Here is a 23,127-nt window from a genome sequence, read left to right on the forward strand (position 1 = left end):
ATATTCAGGGCCATGAAATTTTCTTAGATATCCAAAAAAGTGTTGAAATGAGAACTATATATTTTGTAAGGTTAGGGGATAAATATTTAAAAATAACTTGCAGAATATTCAAACAAACGTCATCGTCACATTCCTTGCCAGTTGGGGTAAATAATGCTTAAGGGTTAAATCATCCTATTTACTGTGCATCAATAATATTTCCCGAGCTAGGTGGCTAAAATCCCCAGGATTTTATTTCTTATGAGACTTTTATATTCCCTAGTTTAGAATCAAATATATCACAGGAACTAAATAGTGACTAGATGATTAAAATTAATTGGCAAAATGAATTGGTTATTTTATTTTCATTATTTGGTTGATGTGGTCATAATATGAAAGAAAGAAAGAAAGAAAGAGAAAAAAAGGAACAGAGGGGGAGAGAGGGGTAAATGGAGGGAGGGAAGGAAGGAAATATGGAAGGAAGGAAGAAAGGGAGGGAGACATCTAGACAAGGTCAAGTTAAAAGAGATTCAATTCTACCCAAATCCATTCTAGCAAACATTACCTGGATGGCTAGGTTAGTAGGTTTTTTGTTTTTTTTTTTTCCCTCTCTCCCTTTGTATACATGAGCTCTCACCCCTCACAAGTCATGGAGTAAGAGCCTAGGAACTCAGGAGAAAAATATACATGTCTGCTCTTTCTTGTAGCATTTTCTAAATAGGCTGATGTATGTCCTTGCATTCATGCGTGATTTTTGCCAGGGTCATTGCGAACAAATGGTTTTAGAGACTGGGTCCTTCACAGGGGTACTAAATTAGTGGGTAGGTAGGACTGAGCTCACTGCTGTGGGCGTGCATTCACCTGAAGCATGGGATGTCCATTTCTAATTATGACAAAGGCTCCATATGGGCTAGTTGTAGCCCTGACCTTAGTGGCTTTAATATTGAGCTTTGACTAAGTATCTACTCTCTTTTGGGTAGGTTGTTTACCATTTGTATCCATTGTTTATATAACAGGCATACTGGGCTTTCTGCTTCTCTCTTATCAAGGTAAAGACTTGATGATTTGCATTGATGCACACAGCTTCTGCTGCAGGCAGGCCTAGAGGTTTGAATGGGTTGCTCTAGAATCTCATCACTATGGGTCTGATGAAGTGGGGATAATGTTCTGGTTACACAGTTTTTTTTTTTACTTTTTTTTTTTTTTTAATTAGTTTCAGGAATACAATATAGTGGTTTATCAATTCCCTCCATCACCCAGTGCTCATCAAGACACGTGGACTCCTTCATCCCCATCACTTACTTCACCCACCCCCCGACCCATCTCCCCTCTGGTAACCAGCAGTTTGTTCTCTATAGTTAAGATCTGTTCTTTGGTTAATCTTTTATTTCCCTATCTAAAAGACTACAATAAAAATCCATACACCCTAAATATGCTACATTGCAACATATTAGAGAACACCATTATTTCATCATTTTAGGGTCTCCATGTGCATTTGATAGTACACACCTCAGAATAAAGCTGCTCTGATATATCCGGCACGTATTTGAGTATCTGTAGGGATGCGTGAGTGGCTCAGTCGGTTAAGCCTCTGACTCTTGACATTGGCTCACGTTGTGATCTCAGGGTTGTGAGATCTAGCCCCATGAGGTGAGATTCTCTCTCTCCCTCCTTCCCCATGACCCCCAACTCGTCCTAAGTAAATAAATATATGTATAATGTATGTGTGTATGTATATATGTTATTACTTGAGAGTATAAGAAATCTACATTGCTCTTTTTCTTCTTCTTTTTTTCTTTACATATAGGCCCATGCATATCAGCTTAAGTAAATGAGCATGTGACCATGCATATACACACCATCCTTCTCTTTATTGTTTTTAACAATTTTTTGCATTTATTTATTTGAGAAAGAGAGAGTGTAGGGAGAGGAGCAGAGGGAGGGGGACAAACAGACTCTGCCCTGAGCATGGGGCCCAATATAAGGCTCCCTCTCACAACCCTGAGATGATGACCTGAACCAAAATCAGGAGTTGGATGCTTAACCTACTGAGCCACCCAGGCACCATGACACCATTTTTAATTAAATATCAGGCTTGACCTGTGCCCTGGATGTAATTCACTGCACAATTATTTGGGAACCCATCATGATAAATCTGTATTGTAGATTATTTCAAATATTTTTTTTGAGAGTTTGGAGCCCTCAGAAAGGATGAATACCCAACTTCTGCATCAACTTGGATGGGACTAGTGGAGATTATGCTGAGTGAAATGTCAAACAGAGAAAATCAATTATCATATGGTTTCACTTATTTGTGGAACATAAGGAACAGCATGGAGGACATTAGGACCAGGGAAAAATGAAGAGGGAGAAATTGGAGTGGGAGACAAATCATGAGAGACTACGGACTCCGGGAAACAGTGTTTTAGAAGGGATGGGGGGAGGGGGATGGGTGAGCCTGGTGATGGATATTAAAGAAGGCATGGTTTGCATGGAGTATGGGGTGTTATACACAAACAATGAATCACAGAACACTACATTAAAAAAAAAAAATCAATGGGAAATTTAGATTGCTTCCATACAATGGAAGAATGAATCTGAATCCAGGGTATTCTCCACGGAGTTTCATTCATCCCATGTCCAGTGGAATACGTTAATGGAAAACTGCGGAACTCTTTACTGTCAGGCCAACTAATGGTTTCTCTTTCAGAATGAAGGTTTGAATCACCAGCCAGGTAAAGAGTGAAAGCAAAGAATGAGAAAATGTGTCATTGTATTGCAGAAATCAGACTCTTCTCTGCATATGACATTTAGACATAAAAGCCCATGGATGCTGCTAGCACCAACCTATATGTTATTAGGAAAGCTTAATTTCTTTCTTACTTTTTTAAGATAAATATAAATAAAGGGCTCAATATTTTCTCCCTATCCCTTAGTGGGATGTGTGGTACAACCCCTGGGTAAAACACACTTGAAGATCATTTTCAAGGTCACTGACCAAGACAGTGGGTGATTTTGCTCACTAATTAGATCGACGAGTGATTTCAAGGACATCAGGAAGGTCTCCCTGTCCAAAATAATGTCTGGCTTTCCGAGTATCTGATTCAGAAATTATCCAATTTCAGCCCCAGACCTTTGTGAAAATTAAAATCATTGAGCATCACTGACAACTCAGAATGGATTTAGTTCATCAGACATAGATTTTGTTGAGTAGGAGGAAAATAAGATGGCGTATCAAGTGCTATGGTGGAGAGGGCCCTAGGGATTAAAAGGGAATAAATGGATCTATTTGTCACCTCTTTGTTGTGCTAGGAAATTTCACATATTTATCTCATTAACTTCTCTGAATAACTCTGTGAATTGGTATTAGCCACACTTTCACAGATTAGAAATCTGAGTTTCAAGAAGTTACTTGCTCATACAGCTTGTAAGTGGCAAAGCTGCTTCAAGCCTAGATTTGTCAGATCCTGTAACAGATGCTCTTCATACTACAGTATTTGCAAACAAAGACCAACTTTACTAATTTCATTGACTTTGTTTCTGATTATTACTATTTTTTTTGTTAGCAGAGAGTCTGGATTCACAAAAGTATATAAATAGAAGCAGATTCTTTTGTTGTTTTATTTTTTATAAATAACTTGTTTTTCAATCTCAGAAGAGGCTTTCATTAAATGTTAAAGAAGCTTGGAAGAAGAATAGTTGGACATTTTTGTCTCAAAGCTGAATCACCCACTACCTCAAGAGTTGGGAGAGCCAGACCTGGCCTTCTGACTCACTTAGTGACGGAGGGTTCTTCTGCTCTGACAAGGAAGGCAACTTTCTCCTTTCTATGCAACACGGTCATGACTGTTTTGTACTCACTCCTTTCTTCTCACTGGAAAGGTGGGGAGGGTGGCAGTGGTCCAGTGAGGGAGGATTCCCCTATGCAAGAGGTGGTCCAGGCCCACTTTGCAGGCCAGAGGGTAGTTCTCCCTTCCCAATTTCATGGCCCCAACACTGGGCTGGTAGCCAGGACCCTGGTGATGAGCTATCACCTAAATCATGGTGATTCTTTCGACCCTCAGTAACTATATCTCCAGGCTTGGTTGGACACTGTCACCATATGTCCCTCTTAACCTTGGCTCACCTTTCCCAACCAATGCCTGCCCTTCTATCATAAATATAAATGGCAGGGTGGGAGCACTCCAAACTCTCAGAAAAAAGTTTGAAATCATCCATAATACAGATTTATTGTGATGGGTTCCCGAATAATTGTGCAATGAATTACATCTGGGCACAGGTCAAGCCTGGTATTTAATTTAAAATGGTGTCATGGTGCCTGGATGGCTCAGTAGGTTAAGCATCCAACTCCTGATTTTGGTTCAGGTCATCATCTCAGCGTCATGAGATGGAGCCTACACTGGGCTCCATGCTCAGGGCAGAGTCTTTTTGTCCCCCTCCCTTTGCTCCTCTCCCTATACTCTCTCTTTCTCAAATAAATAAATGCAAAAAATTGTTAAAAACAATAAAGAACAGGATGGTGTGTACATGCATGGTCACACGCTCACTTAATTTGACATGCATGTGCCTATATGTTAAAAAAAAAGAAAGAACAATGTAGATTTCTTACACTCTCAAGCAATAGCATAATACATACACACACACACATATATGATACAAATATTTATTTGTTTATTTACTTAGGACGAGTTGGGGGGTATGGGGGAGGAGGGAGAGAGAGAATCTCACCTCATGGGGCTGGATCTCACAACCCTGAGATCACGACGTGGGCCAATGTCAAGAGTCAGGTGCTTAACCAACTGAGCCACTCAGGCATCCCTACAGATACTCAAATATGTGCCAGATATACCAGAGCTGTTTTATTCTGAGGTGTGTATTATCAAATGTATATGGAGACCCTAAAATGATGAAATAATGGTGTTCATTGATATGTTAAATGTTGGAATATAGCATATTTAGGATGTATGGATTTTTATTATAGTCTTTTAGATAGGGAAATCAAACTATTCTAACCAAATATTTGTAGAAGTTCTGATATCTGTATCCAGAAGCCTTCCATTTGGACAATACAGTTCAACAAGCTCAAGCTGTGACAGATAGCACACTATAGCTTTACAACTTGCTGGCCGTGTGACTTTGGGCAATTGACTTAACCTTCTGGGACTTCACCGTCCTCACCTACTAATCAAAACACCTCATGTTGATATTGTGAGATTTTTATCAAAAATAGCAGAGACCTAGAATATGCCAGACACATAATAGGCACTAAATAAACATCTGCTCCCCCCACCACTAGCAAGGGGCGTACCAAAACACACACGCACGCGCGCACGCATACTCAAGCCTGGAAATCTACTGCTTCTCAAGATAGTCTACTTACGGTCTCTGTAGCATCTCAGTTTTTCAGCCTCAGAGATAAGACACAGTGTTTTTCTATGTTAATAAAGTTACTTTACATTCTGAGCACACCACTTTCCACTTTACAGGCGGAATTACCATAAAAGAAACAGGTGGGATTTTATCAACTGTCCACCCAGTAGGCTTTCACCTCCCCAGGAACAGAAATGGGTTGGCGGGGCTGGGGAATCTTAGTGAAGAGAAACCTCTTTACACCGCGAGGGCCACGGGAATTCGCAGCTGCACATGCCTGGAGGCCTCAGGAGGAGCTGCTAACGTGGCAGCTGAGATTCAGAGTCAGTCTATCTCAGGTAATTGAGGCTGGAGGAAAGAACATTCAAAAATTCTCTGCATATCCCCCTCCCTGCCCCTCCCCACCGCCCCTGCCAAACCCTTTTTAAAATTTCTTTTTCCTCTTCTCTCCCTTTTAAGGTGATTTTGTCTTTTTGGAAAACTAACCGCTACATGAGATTTGCTCTGTAACAACCTCAAGATTTAGTGACTTAAAAGAGTAAACACTTACTTGGCCTATGACTCTGGGGTTGGCCTTTTGGGCTGGGCTTCCCTCTCATCTCAGCAGGACTCACTTCTGTGTCTGCAGTTCGCTGGTGGGTTAGCCGGGGGCTGGTCAGTATAGGAAAGCCTCAGCTGGGATGGTTTGTCTTTGTTCCCCATGGCCTTTTGTCATCCAACAGGCCAGCTTGGGCTTGTTAACATGGCAGATGGGCAGGGCTGAGAGAGAGAGAGAGAAAGCAAGCAAAGTATTTCTTGAGGCCAAGAGTTTGGAAATGTCACCCTGTCATGTCCACAACATTCTACTTCCCAGCCAGAGCGAGCCAGGGCAAGTCCAGATTCAAGGGCAGGGCAAAGAGACGCTTTCTCTTCATGAGCTGGACCTATAAAGTCACAGCTCCCAGAGATCTGACATAGGGAGAGACGAAAGATTATAGTCATTTTCACAACCTACTGCACCCCGAGAGTTCCAAATCGCAGCCTGCGTGGGGGCCGCCGGAATGACTAATACGAGAGGCGAGATGCAGCCTAACAAGCAAATGTACCAGGCAATTGAGAGGCTGATGAAAGACCCAGCATTCAGAAGACATTTTTACACATTCTTTCTTCTCTTTCCCTAGAGGTGATTTTATCATTTTGGAAAAGCTCGGAGTGGCGTCTGCATGAGAGCTGCTTTGCAGGAGGAACACTTCCTGGACTGGCATGACCTCGGGGATGGTGGCCTGGACCACCTCGTCGCCCCCCCTCCACCCCGCCCTCTCCGCTGACTGCGGCGATTGGACCCCTGCAGCACAGCAATCAGAATCGAGCACCCTTGGCGGGGGTGCAGAGCAGCTGGCCTCAATCACTGCGGCTCCACGGTCTCCTCTCAGGCTTTTAAGGGCTGCCGAGAACTGAGTGCACGGGAATCCAAACAAGCCTGAAGACCGCCTGCTCAACACTGGCTCAGGATCGCCAAGCGGGGAAACAAAAGACAGGGTGAGGATAACGACCTGCTGGAAATGGGATTCCGGAGACCTTTCCTCTCGCCTGGCTCAGAGGGCTCCGGGCTCAGACTCCCAAGGGCTCTGTGCCCCTCTTGGTGGGGAGCTCGGGACTCAGGCTTCCCTGTGGCTGGGTGCGCTGGAAGGCACACACCGTGACCAGGGACAGCTGCTATCCTTGGAGGAGGTTTTACCCACCATTTTTTACCTGTGGTCAGTCCAGGAGAGAAGAGACTCTGAATTGTAGTCACAGAACCCAAGGAAAGGAGACCCACACCAATCTCTTGCTGAGTGCTGCTTCTTTAAAGGTTTTTTTGTTGTTGTTTTGTTTTTTAATTTTCCTTTTTTTGGCCCAGACCCAGACTGTAGTGTGGTTATAACCGAGGTGGCATTTCCTGTCCCTCAGCACCTTACTTCCTCCTTGGCTCACCTTCCCCGTCTCGGCCGCGACACACAATCCGATGCAGCCAATCCGGGGATATGCTAGAGGGAGTAAGTGCCCACAGCTGGATCCCGTGCGCTGGCGTTAAATGAGAAGACCCCGACTCCATGGACCATTTATTTTGTTCTATCTGACAGCAGTCAGAGAGGCACCGGGACAAACTGCAGGATGGTATTGCCCTCTGCCTTCTGAGCCCGAGGTGGAGGACCATTACAGCGGGTCCTGGATGATGCTACAGAGCTTAAAGAAACGCCACTGAACTACTCTCAGGCAATCGATTGGGATATTAGGGTTTTCAGTTTTCCAATACTTGGCTCTTTACAATCCAGTTCTATAAAGATTTATGTAGCATTGGGGGATGGTCTGAGAGGCAGCATCTGTGGTTCTGAGGCTGTCAGTCAAGAAATGAGGCCAAATGATGCCTTTGAAGTGCTGGTCCTCTCTGCAAGAGATTTTCCGGGCAGACGTGGATCATGTCATTGCTCTAAGACTGGCAGGCAAGACTGGACTTGAGTTCGCAAGTGCCCATCTGGCACTTACATGGTGCCAGGAACCCATCAGTTTACAAATGGGGACTCATTTAATCTTCAGACCTCAGGTCTTATTCTTCTTATTCTACCGATGAGGAGACGGAGCCCAGAGAGGGTTACTAGTTTGCTGGAGATAGCATATGGCTTGTAACGGTCAGAGTTGGGATTTGAGCCCTAGAAATCTGCCCCAGGGTCTATGTTCTTGATCACTATTCTCTGCTGCCTGTCATGTTAATGAACGGGTTTTTTTGTTGTTGTTGTTTTGTTTTGTTTTGGTCTAACCAGACTCCACTTTCCCCCTGGATTATTAATTGTTGAGGGGGCCTGGGGAGCAAGAAGAGAGAAACGAGGGTTAATAAGGCCATGCTAGATGCCATGCCTGGCTCTGTACGGTTACCACATTTAATTGCTAGAAAGATGCTATGCGCTATTCTTACACACAATCTAGATACAACACTCATAGGCTCAGAGAGGTTAAGTGACTTAATGGACAACACACAGCTATCAAGCCTTTGGCTCTTGGACTGCCAATGTGAGCTATTCATGAATATGTCTGCTAGATGGGAATACAGTCCTCTCCTAGCTCTTTCCTTCTTATGATGATGGGGAGATGGTAAGACGGAGATTTCAGCATGCATCCCAGGTCTCCGCTATGCCTTCCTGTGTCAGAGTGGCTCAGAACAATCCGCCGCCCTCTGTTCTCTGGAATTTCACTGGAACCCAACCCTGAATGGGCACCTTGCAGATTCTTCACCCAGAGGACTTGTGGGGCTGATTAGAGACTCCGTCACTGCTACCAGAAAGCATGTCCAGAGAGGCCAGTGGCTACAATGTCACAAGCAAAGGAGAGCATTAAAAGCTCCCATGGGCCTCCAGTGACCAGCAGGTCCTTCAGTGTTCTTTCCTTAACAGAGCAGGCCTCCAAGGACGGAAATGAGTGTCTCAAATGTTTTAATGTTTTAAATCCCACATAACACACAACATCAGAGGAAAAATGGCAAAAGCTTTAATCTACATTGCGCTTTGCAGCTTATGAGTGCTTGCAGAGAACTTATTCTAAATTTGCCCCCTACCTGCAAGGTGGAGAGGACCAGGCATTTTCATCTCATTTTATAGACAATGGAGCTCCCAAGCTTAGGTTAAGTGACTTGCTCAAGATCAAACAGCCAGTAAGAGATGGAGCCGTGACCTGGGTCCAGGGTTTCTCCCTCCAAATTTAGCACTCTGTGCAAGATGGCTTACTTTGCTATTATATGATCTACCAAGTAATGACAGCAGTAGGAATTCTGGTGAAATGAGTCTAACTGTCAAATAGCTTTGGGTTATTATAAAGCACAAAAGCAATAATAACTGCTAACATTTTTTGCTCTCTTACTATGTGCTCAATACTTTCTGCACATCTTTCTCCATTCATTCTCTTGACTAACACGGGTGTCTACTGTGATCCAGATGTTGTACAGGGAGGGAGGGATTATTTGTTCCATTTTATAATTGTATAATCTGAGACTGAACGGGAAGTGAGAAGGCATCCCCAAAGACACACGGTCAGGAAGCAACAGAATCAGGACCATCAGACTCTGGTCTCATGATGCTAACATGCATAATCTCAACCATTTCACATACTCACTAATCACCCAGAAGTACCAACTATTTTAAAATGAGGAGACAATAATCTGGCTTTGGGTCATTATGTCTTGTGCCTACGGCTGCTTAGGTCTGGTGAAAACCAAGAGAGAAATACACCTTTTGCACCCATGTGACCTGCTTCTTGTTGGCTACCGCTCCTCCTTCCTGTTACAGGTGGTAATTTCTAGTACTTTTGGATCTGTTTCAAGAAATAAATTCGAGTAATTGCATCTTTTACAACGTTAATTATTTTACAAAACATTTTCTATGTGAACCCTGTCAGTCAGTAAATATTTACAATAGTAATTATTGTGAATATTTGACACCTATGGAAATCAGGGTCTGTTAGCCCAGCTCAGATCCAGGCGGGGCATCTGTACGGAGACACAGTGAGCTAGGCTGATGCCCCAGGGACTCTGCCACTTTCCTTGAGTCTAAACTCACAGTCTGCTTACACCTCAGGCATGTGTAAATTTCCATAGAAATGCGGAGACGTTGGGAGATCTGGTCGTGGAAGCTCCGTGCAGAGAAAGGACTCATTGCTGTCAACCAGAACCACTCAGCCCACCCTGGAGGTCGCCTGCAGCTTTTGTGGACAGTCCCCTAGTGGCTTCTTTCCCCAAGCTCCTGTATCTCACTGCTGGAGATTCCCCTCTGGCCTGGGAAATGCCAGGGAGCCAACCTATTAGAGAGGCATGTTGGTGGATAAAAAGCCCAGTTTCCTAGATGTCCCCTTCATACTTAATTGCCCACAGCAGAGGCTCGGTTGTGAGCCTACCTTTCCTTGGTCCTCTTTCCTTCCTTTTGTCTTGTCCTCGCCCTCATCATACTGCAGGACCCACATCCTAAATAAATCGCTCGCAAGCAAAACCTTGTCTCAAGTTGTGCACGGGGGCAGGGGAGATGGGTCTCGGAATAAGGCCGCCTCCTTAATCACAGGTGTTTCTACTTAGTCCATTATTCCTGTTGTTAGTTCTGACCTCTTAGCTTTTCTCCACCCAGCATCCCTGTGATCCTTCTCAAAGGCAAATCTGCTCTGGGCTTAGCCATGTTCCCCGGAAGGAGTCCCAATGCCTTGGACTTAGCTGGGTGTCAAAGGCCCTCCGTGGTCCACCTACTGTGTACTTTGGGCTCCTTGTTCAACACTTAACGCTCTGGTCCTTGGCTCCAGCCACACTAAACCACCAGCCCCGCTCTCCTCCTCCAGGGCCTGCCCGTAAGACGTGCCCTCTGTTCAGAGTGCCTCTCCGGCTTCCTGTCCCTCTCTCCCACCCCTGCCCTATCTTCTCCACTTTAACCTTCACTTGTCTCAAGCCTCCAACCAGAGGTCACTCCCCTGGTGAATGAAGTTCTTCCAGACCTTCCAGATTCGAGTGAGTTATCCTGTGACACCTTACAGGACAAGTCAACCTGTCTCTTGTGCCCTATGGCTTTGTGCCGGTCCCGTCTATGAACGTGTCTTTCTCACCAAACAGAGTGCGAGCTGCTTGAGGGCTGGACTTGCCTTTTCATCTTTGCATTCTTAGGACTTACAGCCTGGCATGGGGTAGGCAGGGGTTTAGGAAATGTTTGCCGGGAAACAGTTGCTCCTGGAATTATAGGGCTGGTTGAATCTTTTCCCCTTTTGGTTTTCTAGGTGTATACATGTTTTGTTTTTTTCTGTGAGTGGTCTGCTGGGTCATTTTGTCATGTCTGTTCCTGTGGTGACAAGACACCATGCGGTAGGCACTCTCCCCAGAGGATGTGTTCCAGTCCTCACAGGAGGAACCCATTTGAATCCCTCCGTTCGAAGCCCCTTCCTGAAATCCTTTTCCGTACTCCATGAAGGATGGAATGGTCCTGACAGTTCCATCACAGCCAGCCACTGAGGCAAACCAAAAGAGTCTTTTGCCCAGAGAGTACTCCTGGCAGGACTATCCTAGGGGTGTTTCACGGCTTTATTAAATCTCTGACCAGTTGCCTGTTCTTGTGTTCCAGGGCTCTGGCACTGGTTTCTTGCTCTAAAATTCATCACTGACTATCTAATGAAGCACCAATTTAATGTGCAAGTTTGGCCAAAATGACAGACTTTAGAGGAGGAGTGACTAGCCATTCTCCTCATCAGATTCCCCAATTCGCAGAGCTTTCAAGTGGCTCTGGCTCATAGGCGCATCCTCCACGCATTGTCCCTCCCTTCCTGTCACCGTAAGTGCTCTCTGAAGAGCTCTTACTGGCCTTTGCTGCAGAAAGTCGCAAGCCTTCCCAGGCAGCCTCTACACAGCAGTAACCTCCTAGCTCCCAGGATTTCAGATTTGAAGTTTCAGAAACATTCCCTGGGTTTCTTTCACTTTTCAGAGAATCGCCTGGGGTGTGGGGGGTTGCTCAGGGCATGTTCTAGCTGGCCCTAGTTCTTGTATTAAATGGTGAAAATATCTGTAAAATACCCAGCATTGCAGCATTGACACTTAGTAGGTTCTCCATGAATATTAACTTCTCTCACTGCTCTTGCTGTTGACTGATTCAGTGTTGAAATCCCTCTGTCAGGGACAATCACTCTCCATTAGAATGCTGCCACATTTATGCCTTACTAAATTCAAAGGTGGGGCATTCTAGAAACTTCTGTGTACTAGGAGTTTCAGTGCCCCTCAAGAAACGAGGAGTGGGTGAAGAGAACTAAAGTGCTCCATATTGTTAGCATGGAATTTCAATAACAATGCTCTTCATAACAACAACAATTACAGTAGTTGTCTCATTAGATGCATGGAACGTGCTAGAAATGTTACTTGTAGTATCCTTATTCTTCAGAACATTTTTTTCAAATGCTCTCATTTTATTGGCGATGAGGAAATCGAAGGCCAGAAAAGTCAGTATCAACTGAATGGCGTGAATAAAAGGGGGTACAGTCAATTTACAGTGCTACTTGTGTCCTGCCCACTGCTATTCAACCCCCTTCTGTCAAACCACCCTTTCCTGCTCCCTGAGAATATCTTGGCTGATCCCAGAGCTTCCCAAGCTCATTTCAGATACTCAGAAGCCTCCTCTTCATATTTTTAAGAAGTCCTGTGAAATCTAAATCAAATTTTGCTCTCTCATCTGAATAAAAGCTCCTCCTCTACCCCAGCCTGGGCTGAACCTAGGCTCTGGGAAGTACAGTGGGGAATGAATGCTGATTTATAATTTTAGCACTTGTGCTCCCCTTGCTCTAGGGTCCAGGCAAGGAAGGGAAGGAGAATAGACTGTGTGTGCATTTTACAGAGCTGTGTTTGTGATTCTCTCTTGGCTGTTCAATGCCCTCTGTTAAGGCCTATGTCCAAATTCTCACTATATATGGAAGGCTTTGGGCACTTCTCTATGGTTTCCTCCATGACACCTCTTAACCCCTTTGTTTCCTCCCACTTCACTTTCCCTAACTTTTCCTCACACTCCTATCCTTCCCTTTGGATAGGATAGGAGTCAGGGACTCCTTTGGATAGGACAGGTCAGGGACTTCTGACCTGTGCTTTTTGACTTTGGAGATGAATCTTCTCTCTGTCCACTTACGACTCCCCTTCTCAGCCTGTTTCTAGGGGTTGCCTCACCTGGCAGGCAGCTCTTAAGGATAGAGGCACTTCTGACACTCATGGGGCCCAAGGCAAGAGTATCAACAGAAGCCCACAATTTGTAAATATTTACGTATGTCTTAAAATTGTAAGTCAAGCTAGAAATTATTTAATGAAACGTGTTCTATCCTTATTCCCTAACAACCACGTCTTCTTAATCCTTGTATCTAGGATTCTTATACTCCCTGGAATTTCATTCCAGAATCTGGCTCCTGAAGCTTGAGGTCTCAGTCCACTATTGATCTCTCTTCTCTCTCATCTGTGGTTATCCCAAAGGGTCTTGTGCATACATGTGTAGACAGCCCTATTCTCACATCCACCAGCAAAAAACTAGCTCCTGAACCGCCCTTGGGCCTAGGCATATGCACACAATGATGAGGTTGACCCTTGGGAATAGGCCTGTTTTGGGGTCATTGGGGAGAGAATTCTGCAGTCCCAGGGACACAAGTCATGGTCTAGAAGAAGCCATAGTGTCCGGGTGAGCATATCCTTAAGGTGGGCATGTGTCCCTCGTGTCATGAACCAATTTCTCTGAAAGCCAGGAGCATGGCTGGGGAAGGCCAGAGGAGTTCACTAAAGTGCAGGTACCAGGGAAAATTCCTCCTTTCCTAATCTAAGGTGCTACTGGTCTTGAGCATGGACCTTTCAAGACAATTCCCACCCATCTGTCCTCCACAGAAGTCACTCAGCCTCCAGAAAAACTCAAACACTGCATTCCTGCAGGTTGCCCCTAGAAGATTTTTGGTCCTATACTCTCTCACCTTACGTAGGTGAACCTATAGATGGACCCTCACTCTTATGCTAACAACCACACCTTCCCAAAAGCAGCTCAGGGAGCCCTCCTCATCTGGCTTGAAGGTCAGCAATTTCTCTTCACTGCTATATCCCCAGAGCCTTGAACTGTGCTTAGAGCCCATTAGGGACTCAGTTCAAATTTCTTAAATGATTGAAGGAATGGATAGCAATCCTTTTGCTTCCTCTCCTGGGGAACTTCCTAATAGGACACGTCGTTCTCCAAAGACCCCCGTTCTAATCAATCTCCTCAATGTATCCTTATTGGGGGTGACTTATTTTGGGGGAGATGAGCTATGAGTCATCTCTTGATCCTGCACGGATGAGTCGTGGGAGAAATCAGTCTGCTCTTTGGGCTTTAGTTGGAATTCTAAGGCAACAGAAAAAAAAAAAGAAAAATCCATTCAGCGAGTTCCATAAAGCTTGCCTCCTTCATACAGCCCTAGTGGCAGAGAATAATTTGAACCCAGCACTAGCTTGTTCCATGGACATCAACTCTCATTATGCCAGCACCCCCATCTGAACAAGACAGGGTACAGCTTGGGAGTCTGCCTTAGCACGCTGCCAATCCCGCGTGGCTGAGGGCAGCCTGACTTCTCACTGCCCAGAGTTGAATCTCCGACACTTAGGATACACAACTGTTCCCACGTCTCATTTGGTGGATGGACACCAGCCTCCCGGGAGGACGGGAAGCGCCCCCAGCTAGTCTGAAAGTTCAGTCACATGGCTGCACAGATTACTTGGGACGGTTCCTGTGATTCAGCGACATTGTGATTTGTACAATTAGAACAGCTTTCTCGCCTGAGGCCTTCAAAGAACAATTACAAAAACAAACAGCAGCAGCAGGCATGACCACAGATTAAAAAAAAAAAAACAGAACAAGACAAAACAAAACAGAAACACAAGAAAAGGCGCCAAACATGACAAAGGCCTCCCCTTGCTCATCTCGTTCAGGGGAAGGCAGACACAGTGTTTGATCCGAGGCCTCTGGGAGTCAGCTTCCCCAAGAAAAATAGCAGTTAGCCTTTTGCGTAATTACCACAGCGGACACTAACCTGTTACTTCACAGTTCTTCAGAAGGGAAAATGCCAGGAAGATTCTCTCACTTCTTGAGATTCAATCTCAGGAAGATTTCCTGAAAAATCTCAGGAAGATTCTGGAAATTTCCCCAACGAGTGGTGGGATGAGCAGCCCAAGCCAGCAACTCTGGGGCTGCTGAAAGTCAGGCTGTTGGCTGGGCTGATGGGAACATGGTGTCTGGGCTCTTCCTCCCAGAGCGCCCCTCACTGACTGACGGCTCTCTTTGGACGCTAGCATCTTCCCGCCCTAAAAATCCTGGGTGTGGGGTGCCTGGGTGGCGCAGTGGGTTAAAAATCCTGGATGTCCCCTTTCTAGCATTCATGCCATCCATGCCTTTTAATTTTCAGAGCATGTTTCCCTGTCATCCCACTGTGTTTGAATGAAGACCATTCCCAGAGAGTCTGATAATCCCCCAAACCAGTGTCGTGTATTATAATTTACCCAGTGGGACATCTTGTCATCCTCATTTTGTAGATACAAGAGAGAAAGGGTCAAGAGGTCAAGCTATAAAGGTAACAAATGGCAGAAACAAGTCAGGGACTCAGGTTCCCTTAATATCAAACTCTTCCTTACGTTTGCTATATTGGTGGCAGAAAGGAGAGAAGATTCCCCAGTTTCTCATGCCGCCATATTTTACCAAAATCTTAAATTTTGCTCAAGGTAAACACACACACACACACACACACACACACACACACACACAGAAAGAGAATGAATATATATTTAGGATAGAAAAATTAGAAACCTAGAAAGAGAAAACAGAATAAAAATCACCCAGAGTCTCACCAGGCAGTGATAACCCCTGTTAGCATTCCGACTTACGTGCCTGACACCCTCTGTGTCTGAGTATACCTAATTTCAAAATTGGTCTCATAACAAAAATGCTGTTTTTAACTGGCTTTTCACCTAGTGGTGTTTTATGCACATCTCCTTCATGTCCGTAAATACAGATATTTCCCTGTGATAAATTTTTGATTTACAAAGTTCAAAGAATGAAAGAAAGCTAAGGTTTGGAACTAAAAGCATACCAATTCTGCCTGCCACAAACAGAAGGCATTAGGAGTCATTTTTATAGTGTCCAACTGGGTTTATAAACAAGTAAATTTCCAAACAGGTTTTGGAAACCAATGAGTTTGTACAGGAATTTTCTCTAGAGTGCTCCCTCAGCTGCTTACAAGCTGCATTGTATTCCACCCTCTGGGTATACTGCATTTTGAGCAGTCCCCTGCTGCTAGATATTTTGTGGTCATAAAGAGTTCTGGGGGGCGCCTGGGTGGCTCAATGGGCTAAGCCTCTGCCTTCGGCTCAGGTCATGATCTCAGAGTCCTGGAATCGAGCCCCGCATCGGGCTCTCTGCTCAGCAGGGAGCCAGCTTCCTCTTCTCTCTCTGCCTGCCTCTCTGCCTGCTTGTGATGTCTGTCTGTCAAATAAATAAAATCTTAAAAAAAAAAAAAAAAGAGTTCTGGGATGGACAGTGTTCTTCATATAACTTTGCTCATTTTTCTGATTATCCAAGGTCAGCATTATTGGACTGTAGTTCAGTGCAGGGATCAGAGGCTTTTTATTCCAGATGTGCATGGCTGGGGGAAGTGATACTCCCCTCAGAGTCATTACCCACACGGAGCTTTCGGTACCGAAGGTCCTCCAGTCCCTTCGAAGCTCTATCATTGTCGCCGGGGCTAGTGGTTCCATTATTAGACACATATTCCTTTGGATTATGTCTTTGTCCTCCATGAAATGCAATTGCCTCCAGAAAGAAAGCATCTCTTGAGACTGAGGCAAGGATATCCCTTTATGTTGCCTCATATTGGTCTTTTTAATTGTTCATGAGTCATAGAGAGAAGCAATGGAGAAAAGCTGTTACAAATGTGGGCTCTGGAGCCATCCTGTCTGGATGACTATGACAATTACCACTTACTACCTAGGTAGTAAGTGGTAATTGCGGCCCAATTGTTTAATGCCTCCATGCCTCAGTTTCCTTACCCACATAATGGATATCCTAGTATGACCCAACTTCATCCACTTGTGAAGGTTAAATGGAAAATGCCAAATATAGAGACTTAAACACAGACATTCATTCAATAAATGTACTCATTATTATCTTCCCAATGAGACTATACTCAGTATAGCCAGTGACCACGTATTCTAGTGGGGGTTATGGGTGTCCTGCCCAGATACCCTCAAGACTCAGTGCTTCCCTACAAGTTGGCAGTTTCTGAGGGCAAACATCAGCCACCGACTGTCTGAGGGCTTCCTCTGATCTCTGGGGGTGTGTCCAGACCACACACAAGGCAGGCTGGGAGTTAATACCCTGTGAGGACCTCTCACCAAATGACAGTGGGAAGTGATGTATACATGTCATACCTTTCTTGCCCTTAAGGTAGGACAAGGCTGAGGCATGTTCCATACCATGCCACAGAGGGCCTCTGGCAGACAGAGCCCGAGCTACCCTGGTAACATGCTCACAACACCCTCTGTGTTGCATCCTCCGTTCACAGTTGCCCCCCCCCACCCCCACCAATGGGAGAGGCCCGGGAATAAGTCCCAAGGGAGCAAGGGGAATCCAGCCATGTACCAGAATTATTTGAATATGCCACAGTAACACAAAACAAAGCACAGTCTTATTCACCTCATACTTTACCAATAAATATTTGTTTAATAAATTAAGTACCTCCAAGAAAGTGCCACCTGGGCATTTGGCTTTCTTCTTATTTATGGAAATTCATTAGTGAGTGCTGTCTTCTGTCAACTCTGTCACCTGGAAAGCACAGGGTCATCCCAGGGGAAAAAATAATTCCTTTGATAATTAACTTCTCTCTCTCTCTCTCTTCTTTACCCTTTTTTATCAGGGATGGGAAGTCACCTGCCTAGGGGGGTGAGGCTGGAAGCCAATTCAAAACTGCAGTGAGCTGACACTCGAATGTGGTAAAGGAAGTGGCTCCTCAGGTCCTAGTCCTCGCTGCCATATGGCATGAAGGCCCTTTGCTCCCAGATCTTCTTGCTGTATACTTTTGTGTGAGAACCTTATTTTAAATGACTAACAATGAACTCCATTTTATTTTTTTTAATTAATTAATTAATTTTTTGGTAAGCATCTCATCCACAGGCACAAACTCTGCTATTAGGACCTTCTGACATGTTATCTCAGGTCTAAGCAATGACCCAAGTTCACCTTGGTAGCCACAAGGACTAATTTAAATGATCAAGTAGACCACAGCACCTGTCCCTGGTTTCCGTAAGGCTCAGAGAAGCTGTGTCCTGAGAGGGGATCATCCCTCGTTTTCAAACCTGAATTCCCTTCACATTATGTGTGGCCGAGTTCATTTGCCTCCCCAGCGGACACTGATCTAGAATTGTGCAAGCAGATCTCATTTCCAGACCTCATGGAAAATTAATTTTCATAATTCTCTCAGTTCCTGCCTGTCTATACATATCTTTCTTCATTAACCACTTTATTTCCATCCGAACTGCGTTTGTCCCACATCTGGGAGGTGAAGCCTGCAGCAACTTTTAGCTGTGTGTTAGCAACAGGCGTTCTCCAGTCCTGAGCTACTGGTCTCAGTGTCTACCTTGCAGTGCCCTTTAAAAGATGAGTATAGTACCAAAAAAAGCATTAAGTCCCATTATGAATAATTAAATCAAATAAAATCTTAGGGAATATTGCTCTAGTGAGAGATGCCTAGGTGTCTTTGAACCCACAGTGGTTCTATGCTCAAGTTTAATAAGTTTTCTGATTGTATAAAGGATGCTGTAAGCTTACACAAAAGGCTTCTCATGGGCCCCCTGCTCCGAAGAGACCCTCCTGCAGGAACAGCTCTATTCTGCTTTGATTTTGAAACATTCCCTAATTAAGCTGGGCCCCATCCACCTACAACCTACATCTCGCCAGTGGCTCCCTCCTGAAATTGGCACAGGGTACCGGCCTACTAGCCATCTGTTTTTGCTCCTGTTTACATGGGTCAGGTGGAAGGTTCTACAAATGAAACTCATCATTTAGTTGGGGTCTACGGGGCCATCCCCTATGAGGGCTTTTCTTTTGTTGTTCTATGTTTGGAGAGAGGTTTGTTTTCCCTTTTCTTTTTTTAATTAAACTACAGATTTGGCATTGCTGCCACAGAGCTCGCACCATGCTCTGTCGGAAAGTGGGTGATGAGGCACTAGACGTTCGGGCTGGGTCAGTGTCCTCAGCCGACCTGAAGGGAACATCAGTGCATGGCGGCATTGTTTGTGGGGAGCTCTTTTCGTGCTCCTGCAGAATTACTTGTTTTCATACTGGCATAAATTTTTTTTAATGCTGTGGCTTGCTTCCTTCCTTCCTCCCTTTCTTCTTTTTTTAAAGCAGTGGAATACATTTGCAAACAAATTCTCATGTGGTATTTCTGTATCAATAAAGATAGCTGCTTCTGTTGGAAAGCATGGAGAAGGAAGAGGGAGAGCACTCCTGTGGTCCTGCTCCAAGTCCAATGGCAAACCTCTGAGCCCTGGGCCCTACCATCCATCCGGGTGGGGTCTCTGGGCCACCCGGAGTCACCTTGGAGCCTGTTAGAGATGCAGAATTCTGTGCCCCACCTCTGCCCACTCAGCGTCACAGGCTGCACAAGCTCCCTAGGTGATTCCAGTAGACATTAAGGTCTGCAAAGCACTCTTAGAACTCTAGTCAGGACTTCCCTCGATGGTCTAATAAAGACCGTCCCACTCACCAGATTCAAATGTGGCTTATTGGTTTCTCCAAAACCAGTTGCAAATCGTGATACTGAATGTGTTTACGTTGAAACTGAAGTTAATTCAACTTCAGTTTTCTTTGGTATTCTTTGAGATAATGGAAAATAAGACTGAATTCAACCTTGGGCATTGAATCCAACCCTGAGTGGGAATATGAGAGAGATTATTCATGGCTCTTTCAGAGAAGCATCTGTCTCTAATGGACCCTGGGCCCTCTGGATACATATGGCCATGCTTCCTACAGTCACTCGCAAGTGACATATCTCCTTGGGTGATCTTTGGCTCCACAATGACTTCCACAAATGGGCCCCAGTGAATCTCACAGTGCCACAATTTGCTCAAGTGAATATACATTAAATATCTGGGTGGAAATCCAGAAAGAACTCTATCCCCAGGTGATGTGACTGAGAAATCATCGAACCTTTCAATGTCTCAGGTCATGTGATCAACCGGTCCCAGGTTTTCCTGGCCTTTTCTGGTTTTAGCACTAAAATTCCCTCATCCCAGGAAGCCCTATAGTCCTGAGCAAAGATAGTTGGTCCCTACAAGCGAGGACAGGCATGTTTAATTAGCCAAAACTGAGCGTTATGGTGGAAATGGCGAAACAAGCTCTTAATTTTATATTTTCTTCAATGCCCAAGTATATGAATTTTAAAAAGTGGCTTAATAATATTGTTTCAACACTTATTACTTAGAGAGCAGTTGCAAATGATTCCAAGATATGAAACAGGTGTTTCTGCATGGTCCACTGGATTGAATGAAGACAAATGTCCTCCCAGATTACCCTACAGATGACGTATCCATTGGTTTCTACTTTCACATGAAAAATGTGCTCAATCACATAGGCGACAGGATCCCATCTGGCTTATCTGTAATATCCAGAGCCCAGTGGAAGCCTCTGTGTCATTTCTAGATTCGGACAAAAATCTCACAATGCTTCATGAAGCAATTAAAACAGGTGTGCATCACCCACACTTGCTGCTTCTGCAAACAGCACATATCCTCATCAGCTGGAAAATGACTCCTGGCGTGGTAAGGCATGGTTTCATGGCCACCAGCACCCTGTAGGTGCTTCTGGGTTCCCTTTAGAGAACTGTCACCTTCTGTATTGTCAGGGAGGAATTTTACACCCCAAGATCTTCTAATTTACTATCTTTGTGTCTGGTTCTCATCTTCTTCCACTTTAATATAGTCCTGGGTTCCAGCAACATAGTGATGTTTGAACTTCCTGTCTTACTAACATAGACCACAGCGCTGACCGCTAGAATGTGAGAGGCCAGCCCTCTGCAAACGCCGAAAGACTTGAAAAATATGGAGTGTCATTTACAATTTGAACTATATAAAATACTATGAATGGAAGCTTCAAGCCTTTTAGGCCAAGGGATATCACACCTGATTAGTACCTGAGAAATACCAGGGAAGTTTGGAAAAAATATTGGTGCCTGGGTCCTATGACACAGATTTTCATCTAATTAATCCAGAGTGAGGCCTTGGCATGAAATTTTTAAAAGCCTTCCTGTTGATTCTAATGTTATCTAGGCTCTCATATAAGAAAATTAGTCTTCTATATTCTCTAATTTAGTGTTATTTATTTGTTCCTTCTTTCCTTTGTTCATGCATATCTGTTTGCCTTCACTTAAATTAGCTGATTACTCGATCCATTCATTCGTTTAATCCCTTTTGCTTACTTCAGCATTGCACAATATTACCTTCAGTGAAAGGAGAGAGAACCCTAGGCAGGATGTTTTTTTTTTTCAAAATTTGGATTTTTTTTTTTTTAAAGATTTTATTTATTTATTTGACAGAGATCACAAGTAGGCAGAGAGGCAGATAGAGAGAGAGAGGAGGAAGCAGGCTCCCTGCTGAGCAGAGAGCCCGATGCGGGGCTCGATCCCACGACCCTGAGACCATGACCCACGCCAAAAGCAGAGGCTTTAACCCACTGAGCCACCCAGGCGCCCCCAAAATTTGGATTCTTTTAAGGTTATCAGATCCCCATGATACGGTTCTAGGGTAAATCATTAACAGAAAATTTCCCTGAGTCTAAGCACAAACTCAGGTAAAATATTTCACTTCTTCATTTTCTACCTGCTGTAGCTGTACCTAAAGAGTATATAATAAAAAATGCACAAGTTGTTTCTAAACAATTTTAAAAACTAATTGGTTAAGGTCAACTTTGACTTCTGAATATAAGCTTGTGTTAATTCTCTACTTATAGTCATTAAATGTGCCGTTCAATTACTAACATTTAAAGATGTCATCAAACACAGGGTAATTCATGCTATTTTAATCATAAAGATGATTCTGAATGCAGTGGGAGAAAATTTATTCCTCATTAACAACCTTGTCATTTTGAAATCTCAGAATATTCTTGGATCTAAAATATTGTACTTAGAGATCTTTGAATCATTTTATCATTTTTTGGGGTTGTCATGGAAAGGAGTGCTGGACACAGGGTCCAGTGATCCTAACCAGAGTCATCTTTTTACAAAGCAAATCTGATTATTATCTGATTTATTTCTACAAAGAAAATCTGGTTATTGTCCTAGTTTGGTGGTGCTCACACTTTAGGCAAATTTTCAGCATCACCTGGAGGGCTTGTACAAATACAGAACACTGGGCCTCCCATAGAGTTTTTCATTCAGTAGGTTGGTGTGAGAAGTAAAAATGTGGGGTGTGCACTTTGAGAACCATTGTGTTATACGACATCTCTACAGGCTGCCTGGTTCCTTGCGCTTTTTTTCTTAAGGTGAAGTCTGAGCCCAGCAGCACTGATGTCACCTGGGAGCTTGTTAGAAACTCAGAATTTCTAGACCTATTGTGTCAGAATCTGCATTTTAACAAGACCCCTGGGTGATTTTTACATTCAGTAAAGTTTGAGGATCACTGGTCTAAGCCCAAATCCTCACTTTTCAATTTCTGGGTCCACGCCTCCTTCTGTTGAGCCCCCTTCTGCCCGTTTCCTTATATCGCTATCAGACTAGCTCAATTTTCTTCGATCCTTCTATGTATGCTCTTATGGTTTTAAGGTTTCATAAATGTTGTTCCCTCTGCCTGAACTGACTTTCCCTCTTCTTTGATTGACAGGCTCAATTTATCCTTCAAGACGTAGCTCAGACTTCCTTTTCTGGGAAGCCTGTCCCGATTTCTGTATGCAGACTATTTCTTGCATCTCTGCCCTGTCACTTACATCATTGTATTGTAATTATCTGTTTAATTGCATATTCCTCCCTGTGCACTCTAAGCTCTCCAATAGCAGTGATATGTGTCTCAACGGTCTCTGTAACCACATCCATCAAGCATAGAATATGCGCTCAATAAACATGGCGTGAATAAATCGGTCAAGAAATTGTGACACTTGGAGCATCTGGGTGGCTCAGTGGGTTAAGTGTCTGCCTTGGGCTCAGGTCATGACCCCAGGGTCCTAGGATGGAGCCCCATGTGGGGGGGGTGTCCCCTGCTCAGTGGGGGGTCTGCTTCCTCCT

The 23,127-nt window shown here is 44.3% G+C and overlaps 1 long non-coding RNA gene across 2 annotated transcripts in view; it reads right to left on the minus strand.

Annotated features, from left to right (window-relative positions):
• LOC132025161 (uncharacterized) overlaps positions 1 to 23,127 on the minus strand; it is a 121,632-nt gene that overhangs the window by 81,830 nt on the left and 16,675 nt on the right. For both annotated transcript variants that reach the window (XR_009406440.1, XR_009406439.1), the window contains exon 2: positions 5,900 to 6,108. This is a non-coding gene — a long non-coding RNA (uncharacterized LOC132025161). The remainder of the gene's footprint in view (positions 1 to 5,899; positions 6,109 to 23,127) is intronic.

Source organism: Mustela nigripes, chromosome 9 (genome assembly GCF_022355385.1).
Source record: "Mustela nigripes isolate SB6536 chromosome 9, MUSNIG.SB6536, whole genome shotgun sequence".
Taxonomy (NCBI): Eukaryota; Metazoa; Chordata; class Mammalia; order Carnivora; family Mustelidae; genus Mustela; species Mustela nigripes.